Raw genomic sequence first — 24,044 nt, 5'->3', positions numbered from 1 at the left:
GCACCCAATTATTCCTAGATTTTTCAATCCTCTTTTTCAGCCCATTTAGAATTATACGATTTTCCACTTCTGCTTGCCCATTGGCTTGTGGATGAGCTACAAAGATAAACCGTAACTCGATCTTATTCTCCTCGCAATACTTCCTGAACTCTTCATTGTTGAACTGTGTTCCATTATCGAGGACCAGGATACGAGGGATTCCATATCTGCACATGATGTTTTCTCACAGGAATTGTGTAACCTGCTTGGTTGTGATCTTGGCTAAAGGTTTAGCTTCAATCCACTTAGTAAAATAATCTATAGCTATAATCAGCAACTTCCTTTGTGTTATGGCCATGGGAAAAGGCCCAAGTATATCCATTCCCCACATAGAAAAAGGGATGGGAGAATTAATATAAGTCAACATCTCAGGAGGCTGTCGAACAACTGGTGCATGTTTCTGACAACGATCACACTTCCTCACATAATCTTTGGCATCGGCCATCATTTCTGGCCAATAAAAGCCTAAACAAGTTATCTTATGTGCCAGTGCTCTGCCCCCCAAATGTTGCCCACAAATACCTCTGTGTACTTCTTCAAGAGCCAAACGCGCTTCATCGGGCCTAAGACATATTAATTAAGGAACCACATAAGATATTTTATACAAAATCCCATCGATCAAGGAATATCTTAGTGATCGCACAGCCAATTTTTATGCTTCAATCACATCATTCGGGAGCCAATCACTAACTAGTTTGAATATGGGCTTTAATGGGATCTATCCATGACGTCCCCAACCCTATAGGGGCTACAATCTTAACATCAATTCTTCGTGTTTTCAAAATGGGAAGTACACACTTCTTGAACTTCTTCCTATCTCTGATGAAGCGAACTTAGATAATGCATCTGCCTTAGCATTTTCCTCTCTTGGAATATGATCAACATGGCATTCATCAAACTGAGTCATCACGACCCTCACTAGGCGAACATACTTGGCCATTGTTTCATCTTTTGCCTAAAACTATCCCTGGACTTGGGATACGACAAGCTTCGAATTTACACAGTCTTTCAAGTTCTTGACCCTCAATGTCCCTACTAGTCCGAGGCCAGCTATCAGAGCTTCATACTCAGCTTTAATATTAGTGGTTGGGAAGTCTAACTTCATATCATAGTCAATCAAGAACCCATCTGGGCTTTGTAAAACAATCCCTGCTCCACTCAAATTTATTTTTGATGCTCCATCAAAATAGAGAATCCGGTATTCCTTCTCCTTAACGCCCTCTTCTTTGTCTCCTTTATTACCTTCCGTGTCTTGAGGTATAGTATCTTCCTGCCCTCCGACTTCTTGGTTGGGTATGGTACACTCCACCAAGAAGTCAGCCTATGCCTGGGCTTTTATTTCCGTTCATGGCTTGTACTTGATGTCAAATTCTCCCAATTCTATTGCCCATTTAATCAGTCTCCCACTAGCTTTGTGACTGTGAATGATGTTTCTCAAGGGCTGATTTATTAGCACTTCAATTTTATGAGCTTGGAAGTAAGGACGCTACTTCCTTGAAGTCATCACTAGGGATAAAATATATTTTTCAATAGTCGAATAATTCAACTCAGCTCTGTGCAGAATCTTACTGACATAATATATGGGTTTCTGGACTTTAAGTTCCTCCTTATCCAATACAGCGCTCAAGGCATTTTCTGAAACGGCCAAATATAAGTACAAAGTTTTATTCAGAGCTGGTTTGGCCAACAACGGGGCTTGAACCATATACTTCTTCAATCCTTCAAACGCCTCCTAACTTTCCTCAGTCCATATGAAATCTTTTACTTTCTTCAAGGATTTAAAGAATGGAAAGCACTTGTCCCCGAATTTGGAGATGAATCGTCCTAGAGCCGCAACTCTTCCGGTAAGTTTCTGAACGTCCTTTATGGAATGTGGTGGTTCCATATCTAGGATAGATTTTATTTTATCGGGATTGGCCTCGATTACCCTCTTAGAGACCATTAATCCCAAGAACTTTCCTGATTCCGCTCCGAAAGCACACTTTGCAGGACTCAACATCATTTTGTGGTATCTCAGGACCTAAAAGGTTTCCCTCAAATGGGTTATGTGGTCAGTCTTTACAAGACTCTTGACTAACATGTCATCTACATATACCTCCATTGTTTTCCCAATAAGATCTTTAAAAATTTTATTCACCAACCTTCGATAGGTAGCTCCTGAATTCTTGAGACCAAATGCCATAACAAGATAACAAAAACACGAAATTCAGTGATGAATGATACCTTTGGGATGTCATCTTTATGCATCTTGATCTGATTGTATCCACTGAATCCATCCATAAAACTCAGCATCTCGTGTCCATCGGTCGCATCTATCAATGTATCTATCATTGGCAGCGGAAAACAATCCTTCGGTATGCATCATTCAGATCAGTGAAATCCACACACATTCTCCATTTTCCATTAACCTTCTTTACCATTACAGGGTTTGCTAACCATTCCGGAAATTGTATTTCTTAAATGAAACTAGCCTCTAAGAGCTTTTCTACTTCTTGCTTGATTGCCTCTTGACTCTCAGAGGCGAAACTCCTTTTCTTTTGCTTCACGGTCTTTCGATTCAGATCTAAGTTCAATTTGTGAGTGATCAGTTCCGGGTCAATGCCAGGCATATCAACTGCTGACCATGCAAATACATCACTATTTTCTTGTAAAAAATTCACCAAGTTCCCTCTAAGGGGCTCCTCTAGTGACGCTCCAATGAAATTACTTTCTCAGGATCCTCGGGAGCGAAAGGGATTGGAATCAAGTCTTCTGCTGGCTTCCCTCTTTTCTCATCATTCTCGCGGATATCCAGATCTTCAATAGGCAAAACCTTCCCCCCAACTTCATCAGCCCAAAGGGAGGTTACATAACAACTCCTTGTCATCTTTTGATCTCCCCTCTCTTATCCAATCCCATTCCGGGTGGGAAATTTCATCACTGAATGGTAAGAAGAGGGGACTGCCTTGAAAGCATGTATTCCCATTCTTCCCATGATTGCATTGTAAGTTGATCCAGCCTTTACCACTACAAAGTCCAACATCTGTGTTCCTTGTCTTGGTTCCTGACCTTTAGTCAGAGGCAACTTAATTATTCCCTCCATGGGGCAATCGACTCCAGCGAAACCATATATTGGCATATCAGTTGGGGTTAATTGAGAATCGTTGTAACCCATCCTTATGAAGGTATCATGAAGTAAGATGTCCACTGATGCCCCATTGTGTATGAGGATTCTTTTCACCGGGTTATTCCCTATTATTTGTGTTATGACCAGGGGATCGTCATGAGGAAATTTGACACCCTCTAAGTCAAAATCATCGAAAGCATTGTTAGTTCGGTCCTGGCTCTGTTTGGAGCTTCCCCCACTATGTGCATGACTTCTCTAGTATAGGCTTTCCTTGAGTTCTTAGACAATTAGGCACCAGTTGGTCCTCCAGAGATTGTGTTTATTACTGGCCCTCAGGGTTGAGGTCCTCTGAAGATTATGTTTATCACCAGCCCCCGGGGTTGGGGGTTTCACCCCTGATTATCCTGATCCTTCCTACGATCATCATAATTTCTTCTTCCATTATTATTCCTATCTCCTCCATCTCCAGTATACTTTCTCATCCTTCCTTTTCGAATAAGAAATTCAATTTCATCCTTTAGTTGTCTACACCTATCAGTGTCATGTCCAGCATCCTTGTGAAATCTGTAATATTTTCTCTTATCTAACTTAGAAAGATCATCCTTCAAGGGTTTGATCCAACGAATATCCCTTTCTCTCTCGATTTCCATTAAGATCTGGCTTCTAGAGGCATTCAACTTAGCATATTCGGTGAATTTTTATCCAAATCCTCCCTTATTTGGGGTTGAATCATCGTCTTTCTCGGTTCAAGGATACTTGTCCTTAGCATTATACTCCTGATCAGTTTTTCGCTTCTTGCCACCAGTGGGCTCGTTGTTCACCACCATCTTCCTCATATTCTCCTCCACCTTGATATACTTCTCGGCCCTAGCTTGAAGCTGTAACATGCTTTCGGGGGGCCCTTGGTTTAAGAATCCATCCCTAGTTCCCTGTTGCAGTGCTGTCATAGCTACCTTGTCATCGAGGTCTGGGACCTTTAAAGCTTCCTTTGTGAAGCGGTTCAGATAATCTCTCAAGGACTCATTTGCTCCTTGTACAATGCTCATGAGAGACGCTGAACTTTTCTCATGCACTCTTCCACTGATAAATTGCTTGATAAAAGCTTGACTTAGATCTTTGAAGGACCCAATAGAATTTGGTGCAAGCGACTGTACCATCTTTGAACCATTCCTGATAGGGTTTGGGGAAAGGCCCGACACTTAATAGCATTGTTTACGGGCTGCATCAATAGTGTGTTAGAGAACGTCCTGACATGATTAGCGGGATCTTTAGTACCATCATATGCTTTGATGGTGGGCATTTTAAAATTTCTTGAGATGTGGGCATTCATTATTTCTTCAATGAATGGTGGAGTTGGATCATCAGGATCTCCTAGAAGCAGAAAATCACTTGGATTAGCCCTTGGGACAACAGCCCTTCATGTTATTAGACCATCCAGGTCTATGATTGGAGGAGGATCTCTCCATCTTGGAGGAAGTGGGGGTCTTAGGGTCAGGTGCACCTCCAAATCGCGCTTCAGCCTTTGGATCTCGGCTTCATGAGCCCTGATCCTTACCTGTACTTCATGAGGATTCATCCCTCGGGTGCTTCTGGGGCACGGGTTAGCGTCAGGCATTGGTTCTTTACCAGCACCCCTCCTCCTTGGAGCCATGTCGTCATCCGAAGATTCGGAATCTCTTTCAGTATAAGGTCCAGAGAATTCTTGATCCTCCGTAATAGGAGCCAAACCACGTATGTAATGGGCGTCCGCCCTTGTAATTCACTTCGATTGGAGTGCCCACTCCCTCCAACCTCTGGGTATAAGGGCATCCCGTAAGGGGGGTTAGTGGTCACAATTGTTGAATACTCATACCCAAAGGGTTGAGGATTCATAAGTGCTTGTAGCTGCTGAAATTGGGAATTCGTCCCTTGAGGAGGTGGGGGATTCGTCCCTTGTGACTGAGGTTCAGTTACTCCCACTGGGGTTCCTCCTTGGGTGGTGGCATAGGTTAAGTGTGGGGGTATCTCTGCCGTTGACGAAATCGTTTGGGTCATCCCAGCTGGTCTTCCTTCGGGGGTGTTGCTCCCGCCCCGTGTTCTCACCATGATTGTTGTTATGCTTTCCCACAGACGGCGCCAAATATTGTGGATAAAAACTTAGGGTGTATTTATTATGATATTTATTACTAGGGTTTGAGAGCTCAAGGCCTTTAATGGCTGCTCTTGTGTTTCTTAACTTAAATCTGCCTTCACAAGATGCCTACATATCTCTGTGAGTTTGGAGAATCAAGCCAAAAGCATAGTTCTGATTGATGGGGTAAGACCCTTTATATAGACGTTGGATGTCCTTGAATTGGACTAGGGTTAGGAGACTTGTTGAACAAGTCTCAGACTTTGGATAGACTTTGAAGTCCTAGAATGAAGGAATCAAACTCCTTGTTGGTGTAGGTGCCCTCAAGGCTATCTTCTATAGATTTATATCACTGATTGGACTCATTTAATGAGCTTTTAATCCTCCCTATTTATTAATTATAAAATTAATAAATAATCAGGTTTTTGGGCCTCGTTAATTGGGCTTCGTTATTGGACCGTATCTGGTCTAATTAATTCAACATTAATTATATTTCTAAGTTAATTTTAGGCCCATATCACTACCAAAGTCCAATCATTGGAGAGTGAGATCAGAGAGGGGGATGTTAAGGTTTCTACACAGCATATTATGCGTACTAGAGTGGAGATGATGCTTGAATATAGTAGGGGTGAGTGTCAGGATTGGGATATGGATGAGCCCATGAAAATTTATAACGATACTTATCCAGATGACGCCTTTCATGTTCCAACTCCCGATGTCGGAGATGGTGAGGATGGTGAAGAAAAGTTTTCCAAAGATGTCAATCCTGATGATAAGTAGTCAATGTTATTTTTCTCTATTTATTTTGAGATCATGGATTTCTTGATCTTAGTACTCTGGTTTTTGAGCTTATTATTGTGACTAAAACTCTTGTTTCGCCTCTATGGCCGGGGGTTTATGCTATCTCTGTTTTCGTGAACTATTAATAGTTATTGATATGACTATTTTGATATTTTTGTTTGTCATATTTGAACTCATCATGATATTATCGTGTCAAATTTTTTGTGTTATTTGAAAATATGTCATTGGTATAATGATACTTAAATTTTCGGATGTTTTCAATCGTTCTGTTGCCGAATTGAGTTGTTAAATTTGTCTAGTTGAACATACGTAGATTACCAAGTTGACATAATGTATACTTGTCAATGCATTCATCATCATGATTCATTAAAAGACATATCCCTCTTGAAATGAACCAAATTATGTAGAACCTTTTGTTAGCAAATCGTGAGAAACTAAGCCTCTTGTTTTCCGTGTTTTTATTTCATAGTAGCAAAAAGGCGGGCCCTTGTGATGTCGTAGGGTGATTAGCCCTCCAAAGTAATAGAGTTGAGAAACTTAGCCCCTTCTCTATTGTAAACTTCGTCATTTATGTTTGTCATTTCAATATTATATAAATCTAGTACATATACTTAAGTTGTCAAATAAGTATAGAGGTTAAAGAACTTTTGAGTAGCATATAATCGTATTTAAATCATGCATTCATGTAAATTAGACATAAATGAGCCAAACAACCACATCTATTTATTCACGATAAATACAAAAGCATGAACATAGCATGGAATAATTACGAAAGAAATCAAATCCTAAAGGTCTTACTCGTCGAGACTGCTGAGTACATGTCCTAATGACTTATTCAAAAGCAACTAAGAACATGAAATCCAAATAAAAAAAAAGAAAAGGTAACATGTGGTATTTTTTAAGGTGCAATATATTCCAGCTCCTTGGATCTTGGACGCCGTTTAGAGTAAATAGTTTGTAAGCTCCTCGTCCAATAATATCATCAATCAAGTACGCCCTTCCCAAGTGTCAGCGAACTTCCCGGCTGTTGTATTAATGGTATTTTGAAAGATTTTCCTCAAAACCAAATCTCCCACTATAAAAGTTATGAAATGCACATTCTTGTTGTAACATTTAGCCACTATTTTCTGATAAAAAGGTCATTCTTATTTTTGTCATATCACGTAATTTATCAACTACGTCTAAGTTATAAACACGTTCGTCATAGTTTGTTTCTGTGATTGTGTTGTGCAAGATATGCCTGTATAATAACAAGACTAAGTCACATTAACAGCCCAAAAATTAAGTTGTTTGATAATCAATTCTGTAGTCTGTAATTGTATTTCTTGAGTCTGTAAAAATGGTTAGTAGATTAGACTGGGGCATCTTTTATGAGCAGTTTTAAGCTAAGAAATAAACTCTGGAAGAAGATCAAGGCATGATCATGCCTCAGAGAAAAGATATAAAAGCTTGGAGTTTAATAAAGCAGTCTTAATGAAAAATATTCTAAGTCAAGATATCGACAAGTCACAAATCAAGTTATATCGAGAAGTCCAAAATGACTTGTAGAGAAGTCCAAAATAGATTATAGAGAAGTCTCATAGATATCGACAAGTCAAATGAAGATGTAGAGAACTTGAGATGTCTGTTGAGTAAGATTGAAGTTGTATGTATAACTCAACAATACTGGTTTAGATAACTCAACATAGAACAAGGACTTTGAAATAATCTATATTCCACTAGAATTAGTACAGATTGTTTATTGGGCATATACACAAAAGTTTTGGTAGTTGCAGTGAAGAAGACATCAACAATGATCCGTATGAAATTCATTAATATATTCAGTCATCAGAGGAATAAGGTTGGAGTCATTCGAAACAGTTATCAGGATCAGTGTGAAGACCTCAAGGATTTCTAGTGAAGTTGGTTATATTTGGTAGAAGACTTAGCAGTGGTTTGTACGGATATAATAGGAAGGCCTGAGAGCAAAACTAGTTGTCTGTGAACCAGACCCTTTCACTAGCGTCAGTGATCCGCGAAAGCAAATGGAGTATTATTTTTAGAAATACTGTTAAGTGGTTTTGTACTCGAGAGGATTGAAAATATTTTAAAGTGCAAAAATCCCAGAGATTAGAAGAGTAGAAGGCTTGAAGATACAGAGGACTACAACCAGAGAATTTACATGATTTATTTATTCAATAGCTGATTTTTTATTAAATAAATAAATAAAAATCAATTCATTTGTTTATTTAATTTTACATCAACAATTAATTTTGAATAAATAAATTAAGTTAATTTTTTATTTTAAATAAATAAATAAAATTAAATTCATTTAATTATTTAATTTAAAAATCAACATCTGTTTTTTTTCAGACACGAATTGTTACATGCATGCATGCGTTTGAGTTATCAAGTGCAAAAAAAAGAATTGAAGAAAATGGCAGGGTACTGTTTTTTATTTGTGTTGAATGGAAATGCAGTCGTTCGGTTATTAAGTAAACAAAAGAAATGCAGTACAATGCCTTGCATGGATGCATTAGGCGTTTGATTAACTGCGAAATAAAAGATATTCCCTTCCTCCCTTCAAATTGTTATTATTTCTAAAACAGTGTTCGACCGTATTTAAAGATGAATATAAAGTATAGTTTTATAACTTTTTTTAAAAAAAAAAATTTTCTGAATAAAAGTATAAATATTTTATTTTTATTCAGAAAATAAAATTTTTTAATTCTTTTTTAGAAATATATTTTATATTCATCTTAAAATGTGTGTCATAGACTCTTTCAGAAACGATAATAATTGGCCGGGATTGAGGGAGAGTATAAAAGATTGCAAATCAAAGAAAATGGCAACTCAGGATTTGGTTCTCTGTTTTATTCGCCAAGTAAAACGTGTGGGCCCGCATGCAACTCTTTAGGTTTTAAACAAAAAGAATCACGACATAGTTTGTACAAAACAAATAAAAATGGCAGGTCTTCTTGTGTTTATTTCTCACGCGCATGTACAGAACTCGCTAGTTGCCCAGATTCAATTAAATCCGCGAGTAGCACAACACCTCCTGGCTGCTATACCTTGTTTGTTCGGTACTGAAAGAAAAAGAATCACATACAACTTGGTTCACTTGTAAACAAAAGAAAAAAAATGCAAGTCCTTGTACTACTACTAGGAAGCTAGGTCGCAGGATAGAAAATAAAAGGAACAAAAATTGCATGGCAGGTTATTTGGAGCTTCAAGGTCGCAAGTTAATACAATTCTAAGGAAAAGTTCAACTCTAGAAACCTAGTCGCAAGTTAGGAAAATTGTGCATAAAAGCCAAGTTCAAAAGATTTTTCTGGTCGCCATCTAGCTTCAATGGAAAATTCCCAAGTGCTATCTTAATTCCCTTGGTCGCAAATTAGCAAATTAAAGCTCCAGGAAACACAAGTAATTTCATTTTACACAAACTGTCAATTAAAATCACTTGGTTCTGGTGCTGCCACGTGTCCTCCTTCTCTCTCCAGCCTACCAATCTATATAACTAAATACATGCAGATTGCATTTGTATCTCTCTATTTTTACAACAGTGCGGAGCTCTTGAAAAATAATCTCGCACTCTTTGAAAGCTTGATTTGACAAGTAGAGGTCATGTCCAATGTGATTCACACCATTTAAAGCCTTACACACTTATAACACTCATTATTTAAAACTTTCTTGATTGTATTCAATACCATTTGATAGGAGTTTTTAATTTTTAGAGTGACAAAAATAACCCTTTATTGATAGCCTTTGTATTTGGTTTCCTTTATATTTGTTGTTTCGGATCTCTCTATTTGAAGTTGTAAGAAAACCTCCGAGTATTTATAATTCGAATAAAAGCATATTTACCCAGAAAACTTTGTGTGTGTTTATTTCGTTTAGATAGTTTAATTATCCGCTGCAATTAGTTTTAGAAAATGAAAAACATACATTCACCCCCTTTGTACGTACTTTTTGGACCTAATAATGTCGGCATACCATTTCTGCATGTAAAGATCTCAGAGATATCGATAAGTCAAATGGTGTATATAGAGATCTCAGAGATATCGATAAGTCATTTCTGCATGTAGAGATCTCAGAGATATTGATAAGTCAAATGGTGTATATAGAGATCTCAAAGATATCGACAAGTCACTTCTACATGTATAGATCTCACAGATATCGACAAGACATTTTATATGTAAAGAACTAGAGACCTCGACAAGTCAAATATACCTATGGAGAACTCATAGATATTGATAAGTCATCATACTTATCGATATGTCACTTCTTTATAGAACAATTGGAGATATCGACATACTATCTCAAATTCAGAATACATACAAGTTCAAGATTCAAGATTATTAGTCAACAAATAATTCATTCACTGAATTGGAAAGTCTAAAAAGCAGCTTGAAGAATGCATGATCAAGGGCCAAGATTAACTGGACAAAGGATGGTCACATAGCTACAAGATTCTGCATAAATTTGCTAATACTAGAAAAGGAAATAGACAAGGTTGCTTTAGGATTTAGTTTAGTACATTTTAGTGCAAGTTTTGTAAACATATGCTGCTAGTCTATAAAGCATGCACGGGTCCTTAGTTCACAAGTAACAAATAGATCTAGAATTTCCTATATTCTCTTAAGATAAAAGCTGAGTTCTTATTTTCTTAAGAACACAGATTTGTAGCAAGACAAACTTGATTAATACAATTAAGTGAGTTTTTGATATATTGTGTTTGTGTGAATTCAGTTAAATATAATATCTAAATTTCTTAAACTGCTTTGTTCAAACAATTATCCATTAAGCTTAAAACCAAGAAAAATTCAAGAAACACATTCACCCCCCTCTTTGTTATATTTTATAGCACTAAATATCTAACAAGTGGTATCGGAGCAAAATCTGAAAGTAAACAAATAAAGATCTTGGAAGAATGAGTGCTCAGAAATGAACAAGCATCAAGATACCTGCCTTTTCCAAGGTCAACTACACACTTTGGAAAAAGAAGATGATGTTGTTCATAAAAATGACCAATCCTATGTATGTTCAGATTCTCAATAATGGACCTCTCATTCCTATGGTGAGAGTTTCTGAATCTACATAAGAAGATATAGTCATACCAGCACATTATACACCTAAAGACCCCTTAACCTACACAGAGCCTGAAAAGGAAAAGGTTGCACTGGATATCAGTTTACAACTCATATTAATTGAGTCACTTGATAATGTAATGTACAACAACATTATCAATTGTGATTCTGCTAAACAGATTTGGGAGAAGATTGAGATACTGTGTGAGGGGACAGAGGAAGTTAGATCTAACCAAAGGAGAATCTTGGTGTCATAATATGAGGGTTTCATGGCTAAACCTAAAGAAGGAATTACTAAAGTTTTTGAAAGATTCAATAAATTGATTAATGACTTGCAACTTCATGATAAATATTATGAAGCCGAGGAGGTTAAACTAAAGTTTTTGTTGACCCTTCCTGACCATCTTGAATAAAAGATATCTGCTATTAGATAAGGAAGGGACCTAAGCAGAATGACACTGGAGGTCCTATATGGGATTTTGAAAACATATGAGTTTGAGATGTTGCAAAGAAATTCATTGAAGGCAAACCAAGGACATGTGGTTGATAGATCCAGTGCATTGATGGTTAATGACAGTACAATTTTTGAAGATGAACAAGAAGCTCAAACTCCAGTCACTCGTGCAGTTGAGCAAAAGAACAAGGAGCATCATAAACAGATCAAAAATTAGGTGTTTCAACTATGATGAGTTGGGCCACTTTGCAACTGAGTATAGGAAGCCAAATAAAGTGAACAAGGATAAACCTTACTTGGAGTTGGAAGCGAAGTATGAAGCTCTCTAGAGAAAATAATAGGGAAATGCTTACATAGCTGAAGGCAAGAGTTGGGATGACACTGATAAAGATGATAATAATGAAGAACTTGGAAACTATGCACACATGGCTTTAGAGTAAGGAGAATCATCTTCATCAAAATCATAGGTACCCACTCCAACCAATATTGATTTAAATACAAGCCAATATAAAAAAACTATTAAAAAGATGAGTGTAGAAATGTTTCACATTCACACAAGCATGGTGGCATCTACTGAGGAAGTTAGTAGACTATCAAAGATCAATGAGAAGCTTGAGATTGAAAATCAAGAGCTCGAGCTGCAGTTTGTTGAGCTTGAAACAGTCAAGCAAGAAAATGAATATCTGAAAAAAAGCTCAAGTGTGCAAGTGAAATTAAAGCAGTGCTGAGGGAAAATTTGGAAAAGAATAAAGTGAAATTGAAGTCCTTTAAGAATGCATCTTAGTTGGTTGGACAATACCATGAGAAAAATAAACCATGTGCTAATATAGCTGTTGGTTTGGACTATGATGTTTTGAACAGAAACAAGAAAAATGAAGGTGACAAAGGAAAATTAATTGCAGATCAAGATGTCCCAGTTATGATGAGAAAAGTAGATGCACCTTTGTTCAAGGCATGTGAGTTTAATTTCATTGTGGTTGGGTTGGTCATCAAGAAAGAACTTGCAGATGAAGACAGTGAAAAGAAGGATGCAGAAACCATAACCATAAATGAAGCTGAAAAGAAACCAATAGTCAATCAAGTTATTAAGACACCAACCAAGGAGGTCAAAACTGAGAATATTGGGAAAAAGAAAAGGAATAGGAATGGAAAAATAAGTGTGAATAAGAGCAAAAACTATGCTTTTGTTGCTGATGCTCCCAGGAAGCAGTGTCAAAAATGGATCTCAACAAATCATTTAACTCACCTTTGTAAAGAGGCTGTTAGTGAGCCAAAGTTGGGAGCTTGCAAATACAATGAGGCATTGGCTAAAGATCCCTATTCACTCTGTGACAAATTTGATTGCATTCCTTGCAATATGAAAGTGATGACAAGCTTTTATAAACTGGGAGTAGATCTCAAAAAAGTTGATCTCGGATCTAAAGCTAAAAAGGAAAATGCAAATCAATCAATAAACACTGTTCTTTTTGAATCATCAAATTCTTATTCTGCTACTTCAGTGAAAAAGAAGAAAGTACCCAATACTGCTTGGGTAGCTAAACATATTTAATCCTCATTGTGTGTAGGGTAAGATGAAGAGAGTCATATGGATCATTGACAGTGGATGCTCCAGATATATGACAGGTGATAAGGCCCTGCTATCACAATTTGAGGAGATGGATGGACCATTGGTAACTTTTGGAGACAACAACAAATGATTCATAATGGGATATGGCAAGCTGCTTTCAAGAAATGTTGCCATAGAAGATGTAGCACTAGTTGTCGGACTTGAAGTAAACATTTTAAGTGCCAGCCAATTTACTGGCAAGGGATTTAAAATGAATTTTGGAAATGAAGGTTGCTCAATTATTAGCAAAAAGACTGGTGAAACTGCTCTGAAAGGAGTAAGGAAAGGAAGCTTGTTTGTTGCAGATCTAAGTTCAGTATAAAAGGATGGAATCTGTTGCTTCTATACCAAGGCATCTGTTGAGAAAAGCAAGTTGTGGAACAAGAAACTCTCTCATCTGAATTACAAAGAAATTAATACCTTGGTGAAAAAGGAATTAGTGAGAGACATGCCAAATTTGGACTTTTCTCAAGATAAAGTTTGTGAGCCTTGTCAGAAAGGCAAAATGAAGAGGTCTAGTAACAAGAGAAAAATGGTGAGTTCCATAAGTGCACCATTGAAACTTATTCACATGGACCTGTTTGGACCAATAAATGTCTTATCTATTTCTGGAAAGAAATATGCACTGGTGATGGCAGATGACTACTCAAGGTATACATGGGTAGAGTTTATGCATTCAAAGGATGAAACTCCACACATCATTATTGAACACATAAAGAAAGTTGAAAAGTAGGCTGAAGATTAAAACTGTGTAAAGAGATTGAAAAGTGATAATGGTACATAATTCAGGAATGCAGCATTGGGTGAATTCTGCAAACACAAAGGCATTTTTCAAGAATTTTCAGCTGCAAGAACACCTCAAAAAAATGGTGGTGTTGAGAGCAAAAATAGAACTCAGTTGAAGCTGCTAGAAATATGCTGCAAGATGCCAATCTGCCAACAAGGTTTTGGTAAGAAGCTGTGAATACTGCATACTATACTTAAAATAAATATTTGATTAACAAAAACCATGGCAAATCACCTTACTCAATTCTATCAAAAAGAAAGCCTACTGTGAAGCATCTGCATGTGTTTGGAAGCAAATGCTTTGTGCTCAAAGACAACTATGAATATGTGGAAAAATTTAACTCTAAGATTTTTGAAGCAATTTTTCTGGGATATTCATTGAAGAGAACTATCTACAGGATTTATGTGCTTGAACAGAAGAAAATTATGGAAAGCATATATGTGACTTTTGATGATGACAAGTGTCCAGGCTTGGAATGCCTTGATGAAAATGAAGCTGAAACTTTGAAGTTTGAAAATCTCAATATTGACAGTGATTTCGAGGATGATGTTGAGATCAACACAGAAAATAGATGGAGCAAGAAACAACTGAACAAGTGATCCATGAAAATGAAAATTCTAATCAAGAAAGAATTTCATCTGAGTTTGATGGTACAAACTTATGGGGAGAAGAAGATGGTGGTTCTGCAAGTCATACCAATGATGAGAACAATTCTAGTCAAGCAGATCACACTAGGAAATGGGATAGAAGTCACACTAGAGATGAAATAAATGGTGATCCCAATGCTGGAGTGAGAACTATAAGTGCTACTGTAAATGAATAGTTGCATGCATGTTTTCTGTCATAAATTAAGCAAAAGAAAACTGAGGAAGCCTTGTTTGATCTTGACTAGATAACTGCCATGCAGGAAGAATTAAATCAGTTTGAGAGAAATAAAGTTTGGGAATTGGTTCCTACATCAAGAAATAGAAGCTTTATTGGAACAAAATGGGTGTATACGAACAATATCGATGAAAATGGAATTGTGATAAGAAACAAAGCATGACTGGTTGCTAAAGGATACTCACAAGAAGAAGAAATTGACTATGATAAAACTTTTGCACCAGTTACAAAACTTGAAGCAGCAATAAAAATCTTCCTTGCATTTGCTGCACACTCAAATTTTAAGGTGTATCAAATAGATGTGAAAAGTGCATTCCTCAATGGTGAATTGGAGGAGGAAGTTTATGTGCAACAGCTACCTGACTTTGAAAATCCAGAATCTTCAGACTTTGTTTGTTATTTATTAAAAGCTCTTTATGGTTTAAAGCAAGCACCTAGAGCATAATATGAAACACTATCAGAATTCTTGATCAAACATGAATTTACTAGAGGAACTATTGGTAAGACTTTATTCTACAAGAAGCATGATGATGATATTATTCTAGTTCAAATCTATGTGGATGATATCATTTTTGGTTCCACTAATGAGAAGTTATGTCAAAGATTTTCAAGACTCATGCAGAGTGAATATGAGATGAGCATGATGGGAGAGCTAAGTTACTTCCTTGGCCTTCAAGTTAGTCAAAGAAGTGATGACATCTTCATCGGTCAAACTAAGTATGTTAAAAATTTATTGAAGAAGTTTGAAATGGTTGACTGTTCACCTGCATCCACACCCATGTCTACAGCTATTGATAATCACATATTTTTGTATATTTCATACCTATTTATTGCTTGCTTTCATATTTTAAATAAATTAATTTATTGTATTCTCATCATTTTGTAGATATTTGAAAAAATTAGAAATGTGAAGAAAAAAGGAGAAAAGGGCAAAAATGGAAGAAATATAATGTCACCAAGAAACTTGAAGAAAAAGCCAAAAGAAAGAGTTGGTGAAAATCAAGGGTCAAGATCAACAAAACACACCTCTCACTTAGATGGCCAAGATTCACCCAACTCTACCCTAAACCCTACTTTTTAGCTATAAATACCCCCTTCCCCCTTGTATTAATCACCTAGTTTCTTAGTTTACCCTAAATTTAGTAGTAGCCTCTCTTTTCAATTTCTAGATCTAGTTTTCATTTCCATTGTAGTAGCTTTCAATTTCTTGTAATAACACTCTCTTTAATTAATATCATTCAAGTCTTTTCATTACATCTTCTCCTCTACTTTTATGTCTTATTATTTTTATATTGGGTTATGATATCTTTTAATGCCACACAAGTTACATACTTGGAGATATAAAAGGAGCCCTTTTTAAATTTAGCTTTACTAATGAGTTAATTTTCTAAAAGAGTTGTGTTAAAATTAGCGATTTAAACTTCAGACTTAGTTTTGATGTTGGTGTAATCTAGTATTCCGGTAACTCAACTTATTCAGTCTATTATACTTCTTCACTAGATTATTTGGTGTTAGAGGTTAATTCTCCCGATTATAAATTGCTCCGGTACAAACCTGTTTTCCGTTTTGGATGCTTATTTTAAAGCCTTCGAGCTTATATATGTGTGTTTAACTATGCTTTACATTCTCAGTGGAGTTCAATTTTTTCTGTTATTTAGTTGTCTTTACTTTTTTATGTTTACTTGTGTTTAGTGGTAGCATTGTCTTCTTCATGAGTTCTTTTTATTTCGTTAGTTTATTTTTATTTATTTATTATTATTTTATTTTTTTCCCCGCTTCTTCTTGACGTATCTTGATTTTCTACATATATTTACTGTTAGTCCATTGATGTTGCTAGAATGTATTAGTCAAGTAGTGTTATTTTGTTTCATATTTAATTATGTAATTGTCACTTTTCTCAAACCCATTTTCATGTTAAATAGTATGTTGGGTCTGATCTCTTCCTCGTCCAAACTAAAACATTTTATGTAGATATTCTTGGCCCAATTTTTTTTCTTTGCTTTACCTTAATTAGCATTTAGCCCATTTATTTTTTGACCATTGCTGGCCCAAGCCCATGTTCCAACATACCCCTTGTTCTTTTTTTAAAGCCGTAGTTGTAGTAGTACTAATAGTACTTAGTTAATAAAAGTAGTCATTAAGTTTTGACAATTAATTTGTGTTGCCATGTTAAGTGCAATTTAATTCCTATTTCAGTAGCTTTAATTAGTATAATCAATGTCTCCGTTTTATTATTATTGACCACCTTTTATATGTCTATTTTGTTCCCTTAATTTTCCCTGTCACATTCTTGTTTTAGTTAATATACATAAGTAAATAGTCCAACCATTAATTAGTCATTATCTTCATGTTTAGGTATTAAATACTTCAATTATTGTTTCACTCATTTTAATTATTTGTTTTATTTGTTTTCCAAATTTAGACTTTGTCTCTTCTTATTTTTTTCTCCTTGTAATTAATATCTTTGTTATTTAGGTAAATCAAAAAATCATGTTAAAATTTTTGTTCTAATTCGCCTAAGTTAAAATTTAAGTAATGCGAAAAAGTTATAGTCCTTGTGGAACGAATCTCAAAATATTAAAACGATGAATTGTGCGCTTGTAATTTAAAATGCTTATTTTTAGTACATCAGCTACCAAGTTCGATGAAGATAAGAAAGGAAAAAGTGTAGACATATTTGGCTATAGAAGAATAATTGGATCTTTGCTATATTTAACTACTAGTAGATCATACATCATATTTGCAACATGTCTGTGTGCTAGATTTCAAGCAAATCCAAAAGAATCACATTTGATGGCAGTAATGAGAATTTTCAGATATTTGAAGGGAACAACAAAATTGGAATTGTGGAATCCTTAGGGAACTGGTTTTGAAGCTGTTGGATACATGGATGCAAATTTTGTTGGATGCGGGGTTGACAGGAAGAGTACTAGTGGAAGCTGTCAATTTCTTGGACAAAAACTTGTTACTTGGTACAGTAAGAAACAACAATATGTGTCAATTTCTACAACTGAGGCTGAATATATAGCTGCAGGAAATTGTTGTGCTCAAATTAGAAATCAACGAATGGACTATGGCCTAGTGTTACACAAAATTCCAATCATGTGTGATAATACTAATGCCATATCTATTATTGTTAATCCATTTAATCATTCTAGAACTAAGCACATTGATGTAAGGTGCCATTTTATAAGAGAATATGCTACAAATGGTACTATTGAGCTTATTTTTATTCCAACAGAAAAACAATTAGCTGACATTTTCACTAAACCTTTGGATGAAGCAACTTTCACTAGACTTGTTAGTAAAATTGGAATGTTAAATTCTTCATCCTAAAGGCAAGAACTCAGCTAATATGTTGTAGCAGATTAATTTATGATAAATCAAAAATAATTTAATTTAATGGGAAATTAACAGGAATATGATTTATAAATATTTCAGAATTCTCTGTATATTTATTTTTCAAAATTTAAAATTCAACTTGGAATTTTTTAAGTTCTAAAAAAAATGTCTAACTGTTAATTTACATTTTCAATATGTGAAATTAATATAAGACAGAACTGAAAAGAACAAAAGTATGTAGAGAACTGAGTTCTCGATAAGTCTTAATGACTTCCCGAGACTTCTCGATAGAGTTCTCGATAAGATTTTTTCATGACTTCTCGAAGGACTTCTCGACAAGCTTCATTATGACTTCTCGATAAGTATTGTAGAGATCTTGACACATGTTTATACTGAATCAAGCATTCTCCCAAATACAATATGTACAGAGTCTGCACTCCAACTTGAGCACTCTCAAGTTGGTGAAAGAAGGAATTTGGTTGTCACACACAACGAGGGCACATCATTTGAAACTCCCTCATTTACTCAGGGAGAGTTGTCAACACTCAATTCTGATACAAATCTTATCTCATAAATTTCTTCTTCCTACAATGAAAAACTTGAATCTTCATCTCAAGTTTTGCCAAAATCAAGTGACACATTTCAAGAAACCGTGATCACCACCCAAACACTACATTTAGTTGGTGAGAGGCTACATGCTAGAGTAGACCTTGATGACAACAATAAAAACACAGGGGTTTCATCAGTTTTAATAGAAGACCCTATGCAAGATACTCAAGCACCTTCATGTGCCAAATAATCTTCACAGATTGACAAGTTTGAGGGTAGTACTTGTTATTCCCAAACAATCTAACAAAGAATTACAGAAGGTGGTTGGTGATACCCTTAATCTCGGGGTTAGGAAATGAGGACCCACACACCTTTAAACTACTAATTAAATAAGCATAAACCCCGATTAGCTAATAACAGGATCAAACAGGATAAAGTATGAGACAAGATTATAACTACCAACCATAGAATATAACTTACAACCCAAAATAAAACCAATATACATAGTCGATCCCAGCTTGGAACCGACAGATAACCCATTGTATCTTTACAACTCTTTGGCTAAGCGCTTGCTCACTCAAAAACTATACTACCTGCTCTGGCAACCGGAAGCCCTCAACATGATAGGGACCACCAGGTACGCTCTTACGAGCAGTGTGCCTAAGCCTGGCCATCTTCTTGCTTAACTGCCATGGTTAGATTAAAATAAAATATATGAGTATAAAACTCAGCAAGTAACTAAAAAGCAGTTTTACGATATGAAATCCATAATATACTTTACTGATCTCAGGGCATTCTACTTTATCAATTCTAGGTGGCAGATTTCTATCTTTTAGGCTATGAAAGGGGTTATGAAGAAAACTTTGGGCTTTCAAGGAACAAGGCTCAAGGCAGGGTGAAAGCCGACATTCATCACAAATCATTAACAGGATCACAAATGATCTTTCAAATGGAAAACGATAAACTTTTCATTATAAGAAATCAATTACATGATCAACAGAATCAAAATCAGGGTTCACAAGTTATAAGCTTCATAATATCACAATCAACTCTTTTCAAAGCAATATAAACCTTTTTCATTTTCAAAGAATCAATTACTGAGTAGGAAATTTCAATTCCTTTTTAAATAATTATGAAACCCTTGATTGGACCACTTTATCTTTCATTTCATAATAATACGGGTAAGCAGCCCGTACCGACCTCCATCCGGTCTTTAAGGTTCCAATGGCATAATTTCAGCCTTAAACTGGACTAGCCCCGCTAGCCTCTTACTATGACTGGACTAGTCCCACTAGCCTCTTACGTCTCAATCCAATCCATCAGGAATTCGTTGGGAAAACCTTGAGTTGGAAAAAGGTAGGTTTACTAAATTCATTTTATCATTACCAAGAATATGAAATCATTCAGACTCTTTCAAGTCGAAACTCATTCTTAAGTTCAATTTCAAGAATGCAAAGTTAAGGAAATGAATCAGGGATAAGCAAAGTTCAATTCTAGGGATCTTGATCAATGATAACATGGTACTCAAATTAGGGAAATCAAAACCGTTTCACGGATCAATAGAGGATAAGGTAAACAAGGAATGAAGCATCATTACAAGGGGTTCGTAAAGGTACTTATAGGTTTTACAACAGTTCATGGTATAACAAGTAATCAGACTAGGAAAAAGGGTTTACCAGAAGGTTGGATTAATACTTGATAAGTGGCATTTTATACCACTTAGAACATCTTATAATAGCTTGAATTGATGTCTTGAAATCAAGTATTTTGCGTATTTGATGCGTTTTTTTAGTGTTTGTGCATTTCAGGGTATTACTTGCATTTGTGGAGAGATTTCATCAAGAATAAGCCTTAGTGTATGCTTGGCATTGCAAGTGGGAAGTTAGGAGCAGAATGCAGCGAAGAACGGGAGCAGAAAAATGAATTTTCCAGAAAGGTTCTGAGCGCCCGCTCAGCTCTGCTGAGCGACCGCTCAAGAAGCTGGGCGCCCGCTCAAGATTGCTGAGCGGCCGCTCAGGGACGTAAATTAAAATAATTATTTTTAGACTCCTAATTTTGTTGAGCTTCCGACTTCTGAGATAGCTGGGTTTTGTGGGACTCCTATATAAGTAGTTTTCAGAGACGTTTCACGGTGGTGTTGAATCGTAGTATCAATCGAGGAGCGAGGAGACAAGGAAGAAGACCGTTTTAGCATACCGCAACGAAGATGAAGCTTAGTTTCTTGTGATTCTTTTATTCGTTGTAACAGGGGATGCTAGTTTTTTTTTACTTTGAACCTATTTATTCTTGTGACGTACTCTGGTTTAATATAAGTAGTTTATTTAGTTATTCTCGTGTGTTATTATCATGTTTTCATATGAACCCATGGTGACGATGAGTTCAATCATGGGCTAATCGTGATCATGGGGTCGTAACGGATTTACTATGGAATTCTTTAGTTAGTTGTTTAATATCTTAGTGTGTGATGATTGTATGATATCTAGTATTGGTTGTGCTTATTCGTCTTATGTGCGTCGCGAATATATAGGATAGGGTGGTAATCTCTTGTGAAGCGACAGTGGATCTTGAGGTTTAGAACTTGCCATGCTAGCATAGGTTCATGTATGTGTATGCATGATTAGTGGGTAACTCAAACCGTTTTACTTGCCCTGTGTAATGTAATCATAAGGAATAACTTGTGCTTAAATCGTTATGTTGTCAAATTCTGTAGACAAATAGGGTCTCAACATAATTGATGCATATTCAACTTCTATCTTAATTGTGGATGTTTGGTATAATGGTATTAGTACAACGAAAGTTGGCTTTTATCAATTTCGTGTTGTTCGATTAATATCATCACTGTTACATGCTAAGGGTAATAACAATAACTATTGAAGGAAGTAGTAATGAAGTTGTGATCTCATGTGTGTTTAATATTGTTAATTCAAGTGTCAATTAAGTGCTTAATTCTCGTAGTTAATTCTAGTTAATAATTAGTTAATCAAATCTAAGTGTTATTGTCTTGACATTGAGAAGTAATTATACATTGGTGAGTAAGTGTTAATTGAACATAATTAGTCTGAGTCTCTGTAGGAACGAACTAGAAATTATTCTATATTACTTGCGAATGCGTATACTTGCATGTATTATTAGCGTGTGTTTTCGCTCTAACAATATGCTTATCAACAACAAGTTCACAAGATCAATGACAGGGTATCTCAAAGTCAATAACAGGGGTTCGTTACTTTAACAGTTCAATACTCTATATGGCATGAACAATATTCTCTCTATAACCATTTGCACAAGTAATTAGAGTTACTTGCCTGAATTTGCTTTCCTGGAGGTTGAACTAATGCCACCTAGTATACCTTTCCCTTTCCTAGCCTGAATGCCCTCATGCTCCGAATCTACATTTCAAAACCAAAACCTTAATTAGTTTCTCAACTCACGTTCCTGGAACGTTCACTTAATATGATAACTTGATTCTATTCTTGACTCGAACTATACGAGTATAGCTTATACATACATGCACATAGCACATAACACATTCTTTTCTCATAGCCTCTATATCTTTATATACTCAATAATCAACTTATACTCGCTTAATCTCGACTATTCTTCAAATCAAACTATTATAACTCATACGAGTACACGATTCATTAACAACTAAATCTTTAGCTCATTTAAAATCAAACAACTTAGTTCCCTTTTCTTTTATCCCCTAATTCGAACCACATACCACAACTAAACAAACAAATCCATAGTTATTCACATATACATACCCAATCATCCTTTCGATTATCAAAACCAAGTTTTGACTTTTAATCTCTATGGCCTATTCGGCCTTATTGTACAAAATCAATCAAATACTCACTTTAGTTCACATAAACACATAGCTCATTCAAAAACCTTAAAAGAATCATTTTCCTTTCTTTTAATCATCAAAATTCGAACCAAATCATACATATATGCTTACATGCAATTCAAATTCATCTCTTAATTAAATTAAATACTCATTTTAACCATAATTTCAAATTACACATCAAAACATCACTTAGTCACTCAAACCCAAATCGATTTGTCCAATTAAACAGACATGCATTCACTTACCATCAAACCAATCCCTTTTTGACCCATTTTTCATTCGGCTTAAACCACAAATCATAATTCAAGAACCAAAAAATGACATGCATCACTAATTCCTCTTTTAAAACAACATGCAATCTCATTTCTTACTAATTAAACTTAGTTTATACAAGATTAAGTCACAAAAATCCAATTCCCTTTTATTCACACTAAAACCGAACCAAAATTCAACATGCAACCCTCAACTTCCGATTTCTCATATAACCAAACAATTAAACAAGTTAAAATCTTTCTAACATAATTATCCAAACCCATTTTATCAACTAAAACCTTAAATTCCAAAAGAAATACAAAACCCTTTTTGAACTTTTCAAGAAATCATTACATGCAAGAGCTAAACATGGGTTTTACGGATTATAGAACTCAGAAACTACATCACCGTTCACCACCGACTCACCGGAGCTCACAGCCGGTGGCGGTGACTTCTCAGTGGTGCCTAATTCGGGTCTCCACCTTGAAGCCCCCGATTACCTCTGAACAATCACAATAACACACATGCAAAGCACAAACATCAAGGAAGCCACATCATTTCAGTTTTTAAGATGTGTACACGCGATAATCAACTCGATCTCGAACCCATATACACGCAGCATGCAAGGGTATACACACACATGCACACACTTTTACCTACATATATATGATTATCAAGAGGATTTATGAAGAATTGTTAAGATATGGCAAGGGAAAGAGAGACATACCGAGAGAGAGAGATAAGAAAGCCGAGAGAGATGAGAGTGATAGAGAGAAAGAGAGTGAGATGAGAGGGTCACAGATGTAACAACCCAAATCCGAGGTCAAGATTTGGGGTCACGAAACAATCTTTACATAAAATAAAAGAATATTCAATTAACCCCTTCAATCCGGATCGTTTACAGGTTATGGTATGAAACAAGAATCTAACATTCTACGACTCACAACAACTAGAATACAAGTGTAAATACCTTTGTACTAATGCTCTTGTCATATTCTTCTAACTTCTTCAACCTCTCGCAACGGAGATTTTTCTAACTCTGCTGTCTATCAAAGCTATTAACTTTTATCCTTATCTGTTTATGGCAGAAATAAGAATTTACAAAGCAAGAGTGAGCCAAAAATGCCTAGAAGTATATAATTAGAGTTTAAAGCATTAATATCAAAGGAAAACTCCCGGACAAAATCTTAAAACAATTTTAAACAA

This window comes from Apium graveolens, chromosome 5, assembly GCF_009905375.1.
Source record: "Apium graveolens cultivar Ventura chromosome 5, ASM990537v1, whole genome shotgun sequence".
Classification (NCBI taxonomy): Eukaryota; Viridiplantae; Streptophyta; class Magnoliopsida; order Apiales; family Apiaceae; genus Apium; species Apium graveolens.
Note: the sequence above shows the minus strand (reverse complement) of the source record.